Source organism: Nerophis ophidion, linkage group LG23, assembly GCF_033978795.1.
Source record: "Nerophis ophidion isolate RoL-2023_Sa linkage group LG23, RoL_Noph_v1.0, whole genome shotgun sequence".
In the NCBI taxonomy this organism is placed as follows: Eukaryota; Metazoa; Chordata; class Actinopteri; order Syngnathiformes; family Syngnathidae; genus Nerophis; species Nerophis ophidion.
The window spans coordinates 18244348-18261849 of NC_084633.1; the positions used below are offsets into that span (position 1 = coordinate 18244348).

The 17502-nt window shown below is 38.5% G+C and overlaps 2 protein-coding genes across 5 annotated transcripts in view; one reads left to right on the forward strand and one right to left on the reverse strand.

The window, feature by feature from the left end:
• The window catches only part of zgc:161969 (uncharacterized protein LOC569044 homolog), a 151570-nt gene that overhangs the window by 65271 nt on the left and 68797 nt on the right, over positions 1–17502 (forward strand). For all 4 annotated transcript variants that reach the window (XM_061885084.1, XM_061885081.1, XM_061885082.1 and 1 more), the window contains one exon: positions 2665–2769. The gene's annotated coding sequence lies outside the window, so the exon portion shown is untranslated. The remainder of the gene's footprint in view (positions 1–2664; positions 2770–17502) is intronic.
• The window catches only part of cacng4b (calcium channel, voltage-dependent, gamma subunit 4b), a 100228-nt gene that overhangs the window by 34170 nt on the left and 48556 nt on the right, over positions 1–17502 (reverse strand). The window lies entirely within an intron of this gene.

Below are 17502 nucleotides of genomic sequence, written 5' to 3' on the forward strand. Positions count from 1 at the left end.
CCACTGAGGGCCGCACACGGAAAAATTTAAGCATGTAGGTCAGGGGTGTCAAACTCAAATACAGAGTGGGCCAAACTTTAAAACTGAACAAAGCCGCGGGCCAAGGTTGAACAAATGAACCTTTTAATAGGGACCCAAACAAGTTTTGCATTGAATATTGAACAAGCAAGGCTTATATAACTTTATAGTCACATGCAAAATCCAGTTTCAAATAATAATAATAATAATTTAAAGATATCAATGGCATATCAAATAAAATTTGAATACAAATTTAATGCATCTTTTCTATATGCAGCCTTCTGAGGTAAATATCAAAATATATTGTAGCGCTCCGAAAGAGTTAGTGCTGCAAGGGGTTCTGGGTATTTGTTCTGTTGTGTTTGTTATGTTACAGTGCAGATGTTCTCCCGAAATGTGTTTGTCATTCTTGTTTGGTGTGAGTTCACAGTGTGGCGCATATTGGTAACAGTGTTAAAGTTGTTTATACGGCCACCCTCAGTGTGACCTGTATGGCTGTTGACCAAGTATGCCTTAAATTCACTTATGTGTGTGTAATAGCCGCATATGTTATGCGAGTGGGCCTGCACGCTGTTTGTATGGAGGAAATGCGGACCTGACGACAGGTTGTATAACAGGGGTGCCCACACTTTTTCTGCAGGCGAGCTACTTTTCAATTGACCAACTTGAGGGGATCTACCTCATTTATATATATCATTTATGTTTATTTATTTATGAAAGAGACATTTTTGTAAACAAGTTAAATGTGTTTAATGATAATACAAGCATGTGTAACACATATAGATGTCTTTCTTTCACAAAGACAAGAATATAAGTTGGTGTATTACCTGATTCTGATGACTTGCATTGATTGGAATCAAACAGTAATGATGATAACGCCCACATTTTCAAATGGAGGAGAAAAAAAGTTGTCCTTTCTGTACAATACCACATGAAAGTGGTTGGTTTTTGGCATCTAATTCATCCAGCTTCTATACACTTTACAAGAAAAACATTGGCGGCAAATTCCGTAGCTTGCTTGATTAACATTCACGGCACCCGAGGGTCTTGTGAGATGACGCTGGCTGCTGCCAGTTCATTATTATGAAAAAATGACAGAGAGGAAGGCGAGAAACACTTTTTATTTCAACAGACTTTCGCGCCGTCTCTTCCGTCAAAACTCTAAAGGCCGACTGCACATTTCCTATCTTCACAATAAAAGCCCTGCTTCATGCTGCCTGCGCTAACTAAATACAGAGTCTCGGAAAACTGGCGTGCACATCGCTTGTGCACGCCAGTTTTCCGAGACTCTTATTTTGTTAGCGCAGGCAGCATGAAGCAGGGCTTTTATTGTGAAGATAGGAAATGTGCAGTCGGCCTTTAGAGTTTTGACGGAAGGGATGGCGCGAAAGTCTGTTGAAATAAAAAGTGTTTCTCGCCTTCCTCTCTGTCATTTTTTCATAATAATGAACTGGCAGCAGCCAGCGTCATCTCACAAGACCCTCGGGTGCCGTGAATGTCAATCAAGCAAGCTACGGAATTTGCCGCCAATGTTTTTCTTGTAAAGTGTATGGAAGCTGGATGAAGTAGATGCCAAAAACCAACCACTTTCATGTGGTATTGTAGAGAAAGGACAACTTTTTTTTCTCCTCCATTTGAAAATGAGGGCGTTATCATCATTACTGTCTGATTCCAATCAATGCAAGTCATCAGAATCAGGTAATACACCAACTTATATTCTTGTCTCTGTGAAAGAAAGACATCTATATGTGTTACACATGCTTGTATGATCATTAAACACATTTAACTTGTTTACAAAAATGTCTCTTCCATAAATAAATAAATATAAATGATATATATAAATGAGGTAGATCCCCTCGATTTGGTCAATTGAAAAGTAGCTCGCCTGCAGAAAAAGTGTGGGCACCCCTGCCATAGATAGAATCTTTTGTTTATTTGTATATAGTCATGCCGTTGTGCTGTTTTGTTTTGAGTTTAGTATAGATTTTTATCCGCCACAGAGCGCGTCCTTGGTTTGCCTTTTTGTAGTTTGTTTGTTTATTTAATAAATATCATGTACTTACATTCATGCCTGACTCGTCCCACATCATCCTTGCATCGAGAAAGCACAAACATCCACAGTCCAAGCATGACACTTCTTTAAAAAAACAGCTCAGTTTTTTATATGGCAAACATAAAATATGCAACATTTTCCCCCAAAAAATATCTCAAAGGGGAATATTTAACATGACATAATTGGAGCCTTGAATTGGTCAATAATGCATAACGAAATTGATTTTGATTCATTATTATGTTTTAAAGAAAGAAACAGCCTGCAGTTTGTGTTATTAGAGTAAACATTGCAACATTTTCTTGTTACATTTCACCCATTTGTTCTCTTATACAACTTTTTATGTTTGAACATTTTTTCAATCTTATTTTTTTAAACGTGCCGTGGGGGCTGTTAAAAAAATTACCTGCGGGCCGCACTTTGGACACCCTTGATATATATTGTACAATATTAAGGAAAGAACTAGAAATTATTGAATATATATATTATGAATACTAATAATATATTATGAATACATGATAATGCAATTTGTGTTATTTAAGGAAGATATTTTGTGTCCACATGGATTTATAAGAATGGTTCTGGCTCTTACACAGGCCAGGCTTCTCTTTTTGATGGCGAGCTAAAGAAAAGAAGCATCTAGTCCAAGGATCGGTCTTGGAAGATTCCAGCCAGGAACCTCACCACCTCTGTCTGGACTGGTAGGAGGCTCTCGAGCCGACCCTTTACAATTTTCACCTTTTACCTGCAGCACTTGGACTCTGCTGCCATCCTTTTTTCCAAGAATTATTAAGTCTGAGCTGAGATTTGAACAAGATCCAGAGACACTGATTAGTTTAAATGGAATTGTATATATGTATATAGTACTCATGTTTTTTTCTTCCATTCAACTCATTGTGTGTATTTACAGTGAAGCAAAAAAAGTCTTTAGTCAGCCGCCGATTGTGCAAGTTCTCCCACTTAAAATGGTGAAAAAGATCTGTAATTTCCATCATAGGTACACTTCAACTGTGAGAGAAAGAATGTGAAAAAAAAAATCCAGGAATTCCCATTGTAGGAATTTTAAAGAATTTGTAAATTATGGTGGGAAATAAATATTTAGTCAACCATTCAAAGCTCTCACTGATGGAAGGAGGTTTTGGCTCAAAATCTCATGCTACTTGGCACCATTCATTCTTTCCTTAACACGGATCAATCGTCCTGTCCCCTTAGCAGAAAAAACGCCCCAAAGCATGATGTTTCCACCCCCGTGCTTCACAGTAGGTATGGTGTTCTTGGGATGCAACTCAGTATTGTTCTTCCTCCAAACACGACGAGTTGAGTTCATACCAAAAAGTTGTATTTTGGTTACATCTGACCACATGAGAGTCTCACATGTGCTCTCTGGCAAACTTCAGACGGGCCTGGACATGCACTGGCTTAAGCAGGTGGGACACGTCTGGCACTGCAGGATATGATTCCCTGTCAGCATAGTGTGTTACTGATGGTAACCTTTGGTCCCTGCTCTCTGCAGGTCATTCACCAGGTCCCCCCGTGTGATCCTGGGATTTTTGCTCACCGTTCTCATGATCATTTTGACCCCACGGGATGATAGATAGATAGTACTTTATTGATTCCTTCAGGAGAGTTCCTTCAGGAAAATAAAATTCCAGCAGCAGTGTACAGAGTTGAGATCAATTTAAAAAAATAATAATAATAATAAAGTAAATAATGGGGGTTTAAATGGAAACAAAATAGAGAAATATTACAATAAGAATAAAAAATAAACAGCAACAATGATAATAAAGTAACAGTAAAATAAGAATATAACAAGACAAAGTAGGCAGTAGTGACCATGATATGAAAACGTATTGCACTGTTATTGTTTTGCATCCCCTGTCATCCTAGTACCCCCGGCCCCCCGCTCCAGAGAGGAGTTGTACAGTCTAATGGCGTGTGGGACAAAGGAGTTTTTGAGTCTATTAGTCCTGCACTTGGGATGAAGCAGTCTAGAACTGAACAGGCTCCTCTGGCTACTGATAACACTATGCAGAGGGTGACTGGCATCATCCAGGATGCTCACTAGTTTGTCAACAGTCCTCTTCTCTGCCACCGTCACCAGTGAGTCCAGTTTTATTCCCATTGTAGAACCGGCCCGCCTGATCAGTTTCTCAAGTCTGGAGCTGTCCTTCTTAGATGTACTGCCCCCCTCCCAGCACACTACCATGTAGAACAGAACACTGGCAACCACAGACTGGTAGTACATCCACAGGAGTTTTCTACAAATGTTGGAGTGCAGTCTCCTGAGGAAGTACAGCCTGCTCTGTCCTTTCTTGTACTGGTGGTCCGAGTTGACAGTCCAGTCCAGTTTATTGTCCACCCAGAACGAGTCCACGGTCTGTACCTCAACTCCCTCGATCACTATAGGTCGTGACCGTGGACTCGACCTCCAAAAGTCAATGACCAGCTCCTTGGTCTTTGACGGATTGAGCTGCAAGATCAATGTTGAGATCTTGCGTGGAGCCCCAGATCGAGGGAGATTATCAGTGGTCTTCTATGTCTTCCATTTTCTGATAATTGCTCCCACAGCTGATTTTTTTCACACCAAGCTGCTTGCCTATTGTAGATTCACTCTTCCCAGTCTGGTGCAGGTCTACAATTCTTTTCCTGTTGTCCTCCGACAGCTCTTTGGTCTTGGCCATAGTGGAGTTTGGAGTCTGACTGTTTGAGGCTGTGGACAGATGTATTTTATACAGATAACGAGTTCAAACAGGTTCCATTAATACAGGTAACGAGTGGAGGACAGAAGAGATTCTTAAAGAAGTTGTTACAGATCTGTGAGAGCCAGAGATATTCCTGGTTTGAAGTGACCAAATACTTATTTTCCACCATAATTTACAAATAAATTCTTTAAAATTCCTACAATGTGAATTCCTAGAATTTTTTTTTTCACATTCTGTCTCTCACAGTTGAAGTGTACCTATGATGAAAATTACAGACCTCTGTCATCATTTTAAGTGGGAGAACTTGCACAATCGCTGGCTGACTATTTACTTTTTTGCCCCACTGTGTCTGCTGTCCATCACTAATTCTTTAATACACGGTGTCAACCAAACTACAATTCAAGCTCTGCCTCTCTCTCCGAGTTGAAACTAGTCTTCTGTTCCTAGCCCATAACACCCTATTTGTATGTATGTATGTATGTATGTATGTATGTATGTGTATATGAGAGAGAAACACGTGCTCTTACTGAGTAGGATAATTTAAAGGGGAACATTATCACCAAACCTATGCAAGCGTCAATATATACCTTGATGTTGCAGAAAAAAGACCATGTATTTTTTTAACCGATTTCCGAGCTCTAAATGGGTGAATTTTGGCGAATTAAACGCCTTTCTGTTTATCGGTCTTGTGGTGATGACGTCAGAACGTGACGTCACCGAGGTAACACACCCGCCATTTTCATTTTCAACACATTACAAACACCGGGTCTCAGCTCTGTTATTTTCCGTTTTTTCGACTATATTTTGGAACCTTGGAGACATCATGCCTCGACGGTGTGTTGTCGGAGGGTGTAACAACACTAACAGGGAGGGATTCAAGTTGCACCACTGGCAAGAAATCTGCCGCCAGACCCCCATTGAATGTACCAGAGTGTCTCCACATTAGACCGGCGATGCTAAGACAGACATGGCACAGAGATGTATGGATAACCTGCAGATGCATTTGCAACCATTAAGTCAACGAAATCACAAAGGTGAGTTTTGTTGATGTTGTTGACTTATGTGCTAATCAGACATATTTGGTCACGGCATGACTGCCAGCTAATCGATGCTAACATGCTATTTACGCTAGCTGTTTGTACATTTGAAACTAGATACCCACATTTAATGCGAAACAAACACTTACCAATCGACGGATTTAAGTTGCTCCAGTGTCACAAGATGCGAAAGTCCTGATCGTTTGGTCCGCACATTTTACCGGCGATGCTAATAAGGCAGCCATGCTATGGGCCACTTCATTAGGTACACCCACGCTATGGCCGAATAGCGTCAATAGCTATTCGCTCAATAGCTTCAATTTCTTCTTCAATTTCGTTTTCGCTATCTGCCTCCATACTCCGACCATCTGTTTCAATACATGCGTAATCTGTTGAATCGCTTAAGCCGCTGAAATCCGAGTCTGAATCCGAGCTAATGTCGCTATATCTTGCTGTGGTAACCGCCATGTTGTTTGTATTGGCAGCACTGTGTGACGTCACAGGGAAATGGATAGTGGTTTCGAAGACAGCGAAAATAAGGCACTTTAAAGCTTTATTTAGGGATATTCCGGGACGGGTAAAATTTTGAAAAAAAACTTCAAAAAATTCAACAAGCCACTGGGAACTGATTTTTATTGTTTTTAACCCTTTTGAAATTGTGATAATGTTCCCCTCTAAAAACAACACCTTGTTGAGACAGACAGGGGTTGTTGGGGTTAATGGATGTGCAGAGATAATGTTATAAGCAGTAATTTAGAAAATTCCCACTAAAAATTTTAATGGGCCTGCTATCTGTGCCCTGGACCTCTGACCGAGGGTCGTCGTAATCCGCCGTACTTTGAACATGTCGCCGAGTGTCCGAAGTCGTGAGTTTTAGGTCTGACTGTACACAAAGAGAAATGGAGCGAGCCTTCCTTCCGAAGGCCACCCAGCCAAAACCGAAAAAATAGGACGTAAAAATGTTTTAGCCAAGGTTAAAGTAGACAAGTGTGTGAACAAAATGAGACATTAAGCACCGAGCTACGTGAAAAAATGGCTGAGCTACAAGAGGAGGTCATCTTGTCTTTCGGTCTTTTTGTCCATTAAAAGGGTATGTACCCATTAAATTGGCCCATTTTCAAAGTTTTTTTTTTGGAAACACGAAAAGTTCCTAACTTAAAGCCTTTCTGACGGTGTAACATATGTGGGGGTTTGTTGGCCGGTTCGTCTCGTATTCATCCTAAGAGAAACGTGCGGAAGTAATAACAATAAAAGTTAAAGTATGAGCAATAATAAGACCACAGAACATTCTTCCGCTTCGCATCAGTCCATCTTAGATGAGCTCGGGCCCAGCAAAGCCGGCGGCGTCTCCGGGTGTTGTTGATAAATGGCGTTGGCTTTGCATAGTAGAGTTTTAACTTGCAGTTACAGATGTAGCGACGGACTGTAGTTACTGACAGTGGTTTTCTGAAGTGGTCCTGAGCTCATGTGGTGATATCTTTTACACACTGATGTCGCTTTTTGATGAGGGATCAAAGATCACGGGCATTCAATGTTACATGCAGTGATTTCTCCAGAATTTCTAAAGTTTTTGATGACATTACAGACCGTAGATGGTGAAATCCCTAAATTCCTTGCAATAGCAGATTGAGAAATGTTGTTCTTAAACTGTTGAACAATTTGCTCAAGTATTTGTTGACAAAGTGGTGACCCTCGCCCCATCCTTGTTGGTGAATGACTGAGCATTACACGGAAGCTGCTTTTATACCCAATCATGGCACCCACCTGTTCCCAATTAGCCTGTTCACCTGTGGGATGTTCCCAATAAGCGTTTGATGAGCATTCTTCAACTTTCTCAATCTTTTTTGCCACGTGCGCCAGCTTTTTTGGAACATGTTGCAGGCATCAAATTCCAAATGAGCTAATATTTGCAAAAAAATAACAGTTTTACAGTTCAAATATAATTTTTGTATTTATTTTTTTGCAGTTTATTCAATTGAATATACAATGAAAAAGATTTGCAAATCATTTTCTGTTTGTATTTACCATTTGCACAACGTGCCAGCTTCACTGGTTTGGGGTTTGTATTTTAAACATTTGTCAGCCATATAATTCTAATATGGAAAAAAAAAGGCTATATTTTTGTTTAGATATCAGAAAAAAACTTAATTACAGTATGATCGTATTATATCTCGTCCCATTAGATACAGAACAAATATGACTGTTTAAGCCTTGGTGGAGGTCTACACAACACAATAGTAACTATTTCAGTGGTGAGCTCATCACCATCTGAGGGGCTATAATAAATAGGTCAGCCGCTTAATAGGAGACATCCAAATTAATTAGTTTCATATCAGAAATGGAACACGAGGTTCTGTGTCTGGTCGCTGATGGAAAAACGAGGCTATGCACTATTTTTTAAAGAGGTGATGTGAGAAATTGCGCTTGGGTGGAAAAAAAAAGGAAAAGTGATGCCCGTCTCACATGTGGTTTGATGAAAATTATGTAAATTTAAAGCAATTTTTCTCACCTGCGCTCTTAACTGCTACGCAAATAAACAGAATGTGTGCTCAAGTGAAAAAGTGTGCAATATAACTTGAGTTTTAAGCATTTGAAAGTTTGAGTGTTTTAGCCCTGTGAACTCTGCCTAGCAACAATTGGGGATTTTTTTATTGGCCTCTGGGGCTTATATGATTTAGCCCTATGAACTCTGCCTAGCAACAATTTGGGATTTTTTTTATTGGCCTCTGGGGTTTACATGATTTAGCTCTGTGAACTCCGCCTAGCAACAAGTGGGGATTTTTTCATTGGCCTCTGTGGGTAATATGATTTAGCCCTGCAAACTCTGCCTAGCAACAATTTTTTTTTTTTTATTGGCCTCTGTGGCTAATATGAATTAGCCTTGTGAACTCTGCCTAGCAACAATTGGGGATTTTTTTTCATTGGCCTCTGTGGCTAATATGATTTAGCCCTGTGAACTCTGCCTAGCAACAAGTGGGGATTTTTTCATTGGCCTCTGGGGCTGATGAGATTTAGCCCTGAGAAATATGCCTAGCAACAATTGTGGGTTTTTTTTTCATTCGCCTCTGTGGCTAATATGATTGAGCCCTGTGAACTCTGCCTAGCAACAAGTTGGGATTTTTTTCATTGGCCTCTGTGGCTAATATGATTTAGCCCTGCAAACTCTGCCTAGCAACAATTTGTTTTTTTTTATTGACCTCTGTTGCTAATATGAATTAGCCCTGTGAACTCTGCCTAGCAAAAATTTTTTTTTTTTTTTATTGGCCACTGTGGCTAATATGATTTAGCCCTGTGAACCCTGCCTAGCAACAAGTGGGGATTTTTTTCATTGGCCTCTGGGGCTGATGAGATTTAGCCCTGAGAAATCTGCCTAGCAACAATTGTTTTTTTTTTCCATTGGCCTCTGTGGCTAATATGATTGAGCCCTGTGAACTCTGCCTAGCAACAAGCCGGGATTTTTTTCATTGGCCTCTGTGGCTAATATGAATTAGCCCTGTGAACTCTGCCTAGCAACAATTGGGGATTTTTTTCATTGGCCTCTGTGGCTAATATGAATTAACCCTGTGAACCCTGCCTAGCAACAATTGTTTTTTTTGTTTTTTTATTGGCCTCTGTGGCTAATATGATTTAGCCCTGTGAACTCTGCCTAGCAACAAGTGGGGATTTTTTCATTGGCCTCTGGGGCTGATGAGATTTAGCCCTGAGAAATATGCCTAGCAACAATTGTGGGTTTTTTTTTCATTCGCCTCTGTGGCTAATATGATTGAGCCCTGTGAACTCTGCCTAGCAACAAGTTTGGATTTTTTTCATTGGCCTCTGTGGCTAATATGATTTAGCCCTGCAAACTCTGCCTAGCAACAATTTGTTTTTTTTTATTGACCTCTGTTGCTAATATGAATTAGCCCTGTGAACTCTGCCTAGCAAAAATTTTTTTTTTTTTTTATTGGCCACTGTGGCTAATATGATTTAGCCCTGTGAACCCTGCCTAGCAACAAGTGGGGATTTTTTTCATTGGCCTCTGGGGCTGATGAGATTTAGCCCTGAGAAATCTGCCTAGCAACAATTGTTTTTTTTTTCCATTGGCCTCTGTGGCTAATATGATTGAGCCCTGTGAACTCTGCCTAGCAACAAGCCGGGATTTTTTTCATTGGCCTCTGTGGCTAATATGAATTAGCCCTGTGAACTCTGCCTAGCAACAATTGGGGATTTTTTTCATTGGCCTCTGTGGCTAATATGAATTAACCCTGTGAACCCTGCCTAGCAACAATTGTTTTTTTTGTTTTTTTATTGGCCTCTGTGGCTAATATGAATTAGCCCTGTGAACTCTGCCTAGCAACAATTGGGGATTTTTCATTGACCTCTGGCGTTAATATGATTTAGCCCTGTGAACTCTGCATAGCAACAAGTGGGGATATTTTTCATTGGCCTCTGTGGTTAATATGATTGAGCCCTGTGAACTCTTTGTAGCAACAATTGGGGATTTTTCATTGGCCTCTGGCGTTAATATGAATTAGCCCTATGAAGTCTGCCTAGCAACAATTGGGGATTTTTTTCATTGGCCTCTGGGGCTAATATGATTGAGCCCTGTGAACTCTGCCTAGCAACAAGTGGGGATATTTTTCATTGACCTCTGTGGTTAATATGATGGAGCCCTGTGAACTCTGCCTAGCAACAATTGGGCATGTTTTTCATTGGCCTCTGTGGCTAATATGATTTAGCCCTGTGAACTCTGCCTAGCAACAAGTGGGGATATTTTTCATTGGCCTCTGTGGTTAATATGATGGCGCCCTGTGAACTCTTTCTAGCAACAATTGGGGGTTTTTCATTGGCCTCTGGCGTTAATATGATTTAGCCCTGTGAACTCTGCCTAGCAACAAGTGGGGATTTTTTTCATTGGCCTCTGTGGTTAATATGATGGAGCCCTGTGAACTCTTTCCAGCAACAATTGGGGATTTTTCATTGGGCTCTGGCGTTAATATGATTTAGCCCTGTGAACTCTGCCTAGCAACAATTGGGGATTTTTTTCATTGGCCTCTGGGGCTGATGAGATTTAGCCCCATGAACTTTGCCTAGCAACATTTTTTTTTTTTTTATTATGAAAAAGATTGAAAATAGACCATTCATCGGCGGTGCGCCTTATAATCCGGTGCGCCCTATGTTCCGCAAAATACGTTAAAGAGCATTGTAATTAATGTCAAAATAAGACATAATTGAGGGTGCTCGCAGATGTTAAGACAAATGATATAAAGTTAGAAGATTTCCGGTCCAAGTGGAGTTGCAAAGCCTCCTGCTGAGCATCCCTACCTCTTTTTTCCATGGCAACTAGTCCTTAACAAGCTCATTTGCATAATGCTAGGATGCTCCAGGCATCTATTGTTCACTTTTTTAATTAATTAATTTATTTTTTTCTGCCAACCCGACATGACACTTCCAATGCAATGTGTCACAACCAAACGCGAACATGCAGCCTTCCGCGGCGCGTCGGAAGCAGCTGTGTTGCCGTCGGCAACATACTGTAACGCTCCCCACATTGTCATTATGTTGCATCCACGCTCACACAGCCAATGAGAGAGGCAGCATCGCTATGATAGTCCAATCTCTCCCCCCCCCCCAGCGGTCCACTTCCTTGTTTTCACACTTCACCAGCTCTGCAAATAGATTGATGAGCAAAGCCATCAGGAGTGACGTTAATATCGCAATATTGTAGCCGCTTGGCCTCCGCCGGGTGCTGTTGCTTCCCGGCTTTCATACAACACGTTTACAGCAAGCGGGAGCAGAAATCAAGCCGATCTGCCGGATTGTGTTAGGACTGACAAGGGAGGCCATCGCCGGGTTCATACAGCTTAGGTATCATAAAGTCGTAAACAGAGTAAGCGCCGGCGATGGTGTCGTGGTTCGAATGCAGGCGTGTGCGGACAGCAGCCTAACACGGGGGTTACATTTTTGCAAGTAAATAGAGAAGGTTAAAACTTTGTCGTGCAGAGATATGAAGACCATTAACTTGCACAACATGTACATCATCTTTGAAAAATTAAAGCATGATCGTCACAATCCACATGTTGTGGAATTAAAGTGCGAAACGGCTAATTAAACGTAGCCTTGCTCCTCCTTTTAATGCATGTGCACCTACAGCGGGAATACAAATTCTGTATTCCTACAAAACACAAAATCGCACTGAAGGTATTTTTTTTAAAATCTATTTAAAAGCGTGTCTGTTATTATTTAAAAAAGCATAATGTTGAAATGTTTTTTTCGTAATACAAATACACATGTATACTCACATACATACATACATACATAGGTACCTACGCTCCCACATACATACACAAATATTGTACATACCTACACACTCAAAGTTCCTAAATCCAAACGCATATTCACTGTACAATACATGTACACATAGATGTACATAGACTTTCACTGTGTGTGTGTGTGTATATATATATACATAATATGTATATATATATATATATATATATATATATATTCACTGTACAAATACATATATACACGTACATATAAATTCAGTTTACAAACATAGATATATACATACATGTACATATACATTCATGGTACAAACATACATATACACATAGATGCACTTCTAAAATCACTTTACAAACATACATATATGTGTACATATACATTCACTGTAAAATACATATACACATACATGTACATAGACTTTAACTGTGTGTGTGTGTATATGTGTATGTATATATATATATGTATATGTATGTATGTATGTATGTATGTATATGTGTCTTGATTGGATTATCCAGAGAATAGTGCTCGATACCATGGTAGAGCGCAATATGTAGGTGTGGGAAAACTACTTCATCGCTACAGAACTGTTTCATGAGGGGTTCCCTCAATCATCAGGAGATCTCCTGATGATTGAGATGAAGTAGTCTTGTGATTTTTCCCACACCCATATATATATATATATATATATATATATATATATATTCACTGTACGAATACACATACTGTACATATACATTCCCCGTACAAACATACATATACACGTACATATACATTCACTCTACAAACATACATATACACATACATGTACATATACATTCATGGTACAAACATACATATACATGTACATATAAAATCACTTCACAAACATACATATACGTGTACATATACATTCACTCTACAATACATATACACATACATGTACATCGACTTTCACTGTATGTGTGTGTGTATATATATATGTATGTATATATATATATATATGTATATATATATATATATATATATATATATACACATTCACTGTACAAATACACATACTGTACATATACATTCTCCGTACAAACATACATATACACATACATGTACATATACATTCATGGTACAAACATACATATACACATACATGTACATATAAAATCACTTTACAAACATACATATATGTGTACATATACATTCACTGTACAATACATATACACATACATGTACATAGACTTTCACTGTATATATATATATATATATATATACATTCACTGTACAAATACACATACTGTACATATACATTCTCTGTACAAACATACATATACATGTACATATAAATTCACTTTACAAACATACATGTACATATACATTCATGGTACAAAGATACATATACACATACATGTACATATAAAATCACTTTACAAACATACATATACGTGTACATATACATTCATGGTACAAACATACATGTACATATACATTCACTTTACAAACATACATATACGTGTACATATACATTCACTGTACAAACATACATATACACATACATGTACATATACATTCATGGTACAAACATACATGTACATATAAATTCACTTTACAAACATACATATAGTGTACATATACATTCACTGTACAAACTTACATATACACATACATGTACATATAAATTCACTTTACAAACATACATATACACATACATATAAATTCACTTTACAAACATACATATACGTGTACATATACATTCACGGTACAAACATACATATACACATAGAGTACATATATATACATACACTCCTGCATATAATCTTGTTTCATCAAACATATACTAACGTTGTTGCCCTAGGGTAAACTGGGTAACACATGGCACACTGACAAACCTTAACCCATTGTTACTATAACAATCTACGAGGTTAATATAGGTTGCTTCTCTTCTGTCTCCTCCATTTATCTGCTTTCTTTTGTATCTCTAATTATCATTATGTATATATATAGTTGCATTTAAACAACTGTATTGTTAAGAGGTAAATTATTGGTATTGTTCATTATCAATAGTGCTATTTCTATTGGTATTTGTATTGCTCCATTTGTAGTGTAATAATGCTCATGGTTATTTCTGTTTTATTATTTATTTCCCAAACTGCTTCTGTGCAATCACTTTTACCATCATATTTGTACATATCCTATTCGACCCATTGCCTCCCTGCTTGGCACTCAGCATCAAGGGTTGGAATTGGGGGTTAAATCACCATAAATGATTCCCGGGCGTGGCACCGCTGCTGCACACTGCTCCACTCACCTCCCAGGGGGTGAACAAGGGGATGGGTCGAATGCAGAGGACAAATTTCACCACACCTAGTGTGTGTGTGACAACCATTGGTACTTTAACTTTAACTTTAACTTGCTGATGTTGCTCTATAGTTGTTGTTTTTGTCTCTCTGTCTTATCCTCCTCTTGTCCCCACAATTTCCCCTTCTGTCTTCCTTTTATTCTCTTTCTATCCCCTCGTGCACCAAATGGTAATATAAATCCATTTAATAAAGTCAAATACAAAAAAGGCAACAAGAGAAATATCGGACACATTTCAGCTGTGCGTGTCAGCCTTCAATGATGAATACAGGTGTTTAGGAAATAAAAGACGATTAGGCCGAATGCAATAATTGAGGGCACATCTTAATGTGTGAAATGCAAAAATATTGCTCCGGCTGCACCAAATGATAATATAAATACATTTAATAAAGTCAAATACAAATACGGCAACAAGAGACGTATCCCACACTTTTGTAAAGTAAATTTGTACATATGGCGTCTACATCAACAACCAACCAAGGACACATTTCAGCTGTGCGTGTCAGCCTTCAATAATGAATACAAGTGTTTAGGAAATAAAAGACAACTTGGCCGAATGCAATAATTGAGGGCACATCTTAATGTGTGAAATGCAAAAATATTGCTCCGGCTGCACCAAATGATAATATAAATACATTTAATAAAGTCAAATACAAATACGGCAACAAGAGACGTATCCCACACTTTTGTAAAGTAAATTTGTACATATGGCGTCTACATCAACAACCAACCAAGGACACATTTCAGCTGTGCGTGTCAGCCTTCAATAATGAATACAAGTGTTTAGGAAATAAAAGACAACTTGGCCGAATGCAATAATTGAGGGCACATCTTAGTGTGAAATGCAAAAATATTGCTCCAGCTGCACCAAATGATAATATAAATACATTTAATAAAGTAAAATACAAATAAGGCAACAAGAGACGTATCCCACACTTTTGTAAAGTAAATTTGTACATATGGGCGTGTATATCAACAATCAACCCCGGACACATTTCAGCTGTGCATGTCAGCCTTCAATAATGAATACAGGTGTTTAGGAAATAAAAGACAATTAGGCCGAACGCAATAATTGAGGGCACATCTTAACGTGTAACATGCAAATATATTGCTCCGGCCTAAGTAAAATACAAATACGGCAACAAGAGACGTATCCCACACTTTTGTAAAGTAAATTTGTACATATGGCGTCTACATCAACAATCAACCACGGGCACATTTCAGCTGTGCGTGTCAGCCTTCAATAATGAATACAGGTGTTTAGGAAATAAAAGACAACTAGGCCGAATGCAATACTTGAGGGCACATCATAATGTGTAAAATGCAAAAATATTGCTCCGGCTGCACCAAATGATAATATAAATACATTTAATAAAGTAAAATACAAATAAGGCAACAAGAGACGTATCCCACACTTTTGTAAAGTAAATTTGTACATATGGGCGTCTACATCAACAATCAACCAAGGACACATTTCAGCTGTGCATGTCAGCCTTCAATAATGAATACAGGTGTTTAGGAAATAAAAGACAATTAGGCCGAACGCCATAATTGAGGGCACATCTTAATGTGTAAAATGCAAAAATATCGCTCCGGCTGCACCAAATGATACTATAAATACGTTTAATAAAGTCAAATTCAAATAAGGCAACAAGAGACGTATCCCACACTTTTGTAAAGTAAATTTGTACATATGGGCGTGTATATCAACAATCAACCACGGACACATTTCAGCTGTGCATGTCAGCCTTCAATAATGAATACAGGTGTTTAGGAAATAAACGACAATTAGGCCGAACGCAATAATTGAGGGCACATCTTAACATGTAACATGCAAATATATTGCTCCGGCCTAAGTAAAATACAAATACGGCAACAAGAGACGTATCCCACACTTTTGTAAAGTAAATTTGTACATAGGGCGTCTACATCAACAACCAACCAAGGACACATTTCAGCTGTGCGTGTCAGCCTTCAATAATGAATACAGGTGTTTAGGAAATAAAAGACAATTAGGCTGAATGCAATAATTGAGGGCATATCTTAATATGTAAAATGCAAAAATATTGCTCCAGCACGGGTGCACCAAATGATAATATAAATAAATTTAATTAAGTCGAATACAAAAAAGGCAACAAGAGACGTATACCAAACTTCTTTTGTAAAGTAAATTTGTACATATGGGCGTCTACATCAACAATAAACCACGGACATGTTTCAGCTGTGCATGTCAGCCTTCAATAATAAATACAGGTGTTTAGGAAATAAAAGACAATTAGGCCGAACGCAATAATTTAGGGCACATCTTAACATGTAACATGCAAATATATTGCTCCGGCCTAAGTAAAATACAAATACGGCAACAAGAGACGTATTCCACACTTTTGTAAAGTAAATTTGTACATATGGCGTCTACATCAACAATCAACCAAGGACACATTTCAGCTGTGCGTGTCAGCCTTCAATAATGAATAAAGGTGTTTAGGAAATAAAAGACAACTAAGCCGAATGCAATAATTGAGGGCACATCTTAATGTGTAAAATGCAAAAATATTGCTCCGGCTGCACCAAATGATAATATAAATACATTTAATAAAGTCAAATAAAAATAAGGCAACAAGAGACGTATCCCAAACTTCTCTTTTGTAAAGTAAATTTGTACATATGGGCGTGTGTATCAACAATCAACCACGGACACATTTCAGCTGTGCATGTCAGCCTTCAATAATAAATAAGGTGTTTAGGAAATAAAAGACAATTAGGCCGAACGCAATAATTTAGGGCACATCTTAACATGTAACATGCAAATATATTGCTCCGGCCGAAGTCAAATACAAATACGGCAACAAGAGACGTATTCCACACTTTTGTAAAGTAAATTTGTACATATGGCGTCTACATCAACAACCAACCAAGGACACATTTCAGCTGTGCGTGTCAGCCTTCAATAATGAATACACGTGTTTAGGAAATAAAAGACACCTTGGCCGAATGCAATAATTGAGGGCACATCTTAATGTGTGAAATGCAAAAATATTGCTCCGGCTGCACCAAATGATAATATAAATACATTTAATAAAGTCAAATACAAATAAGGCAA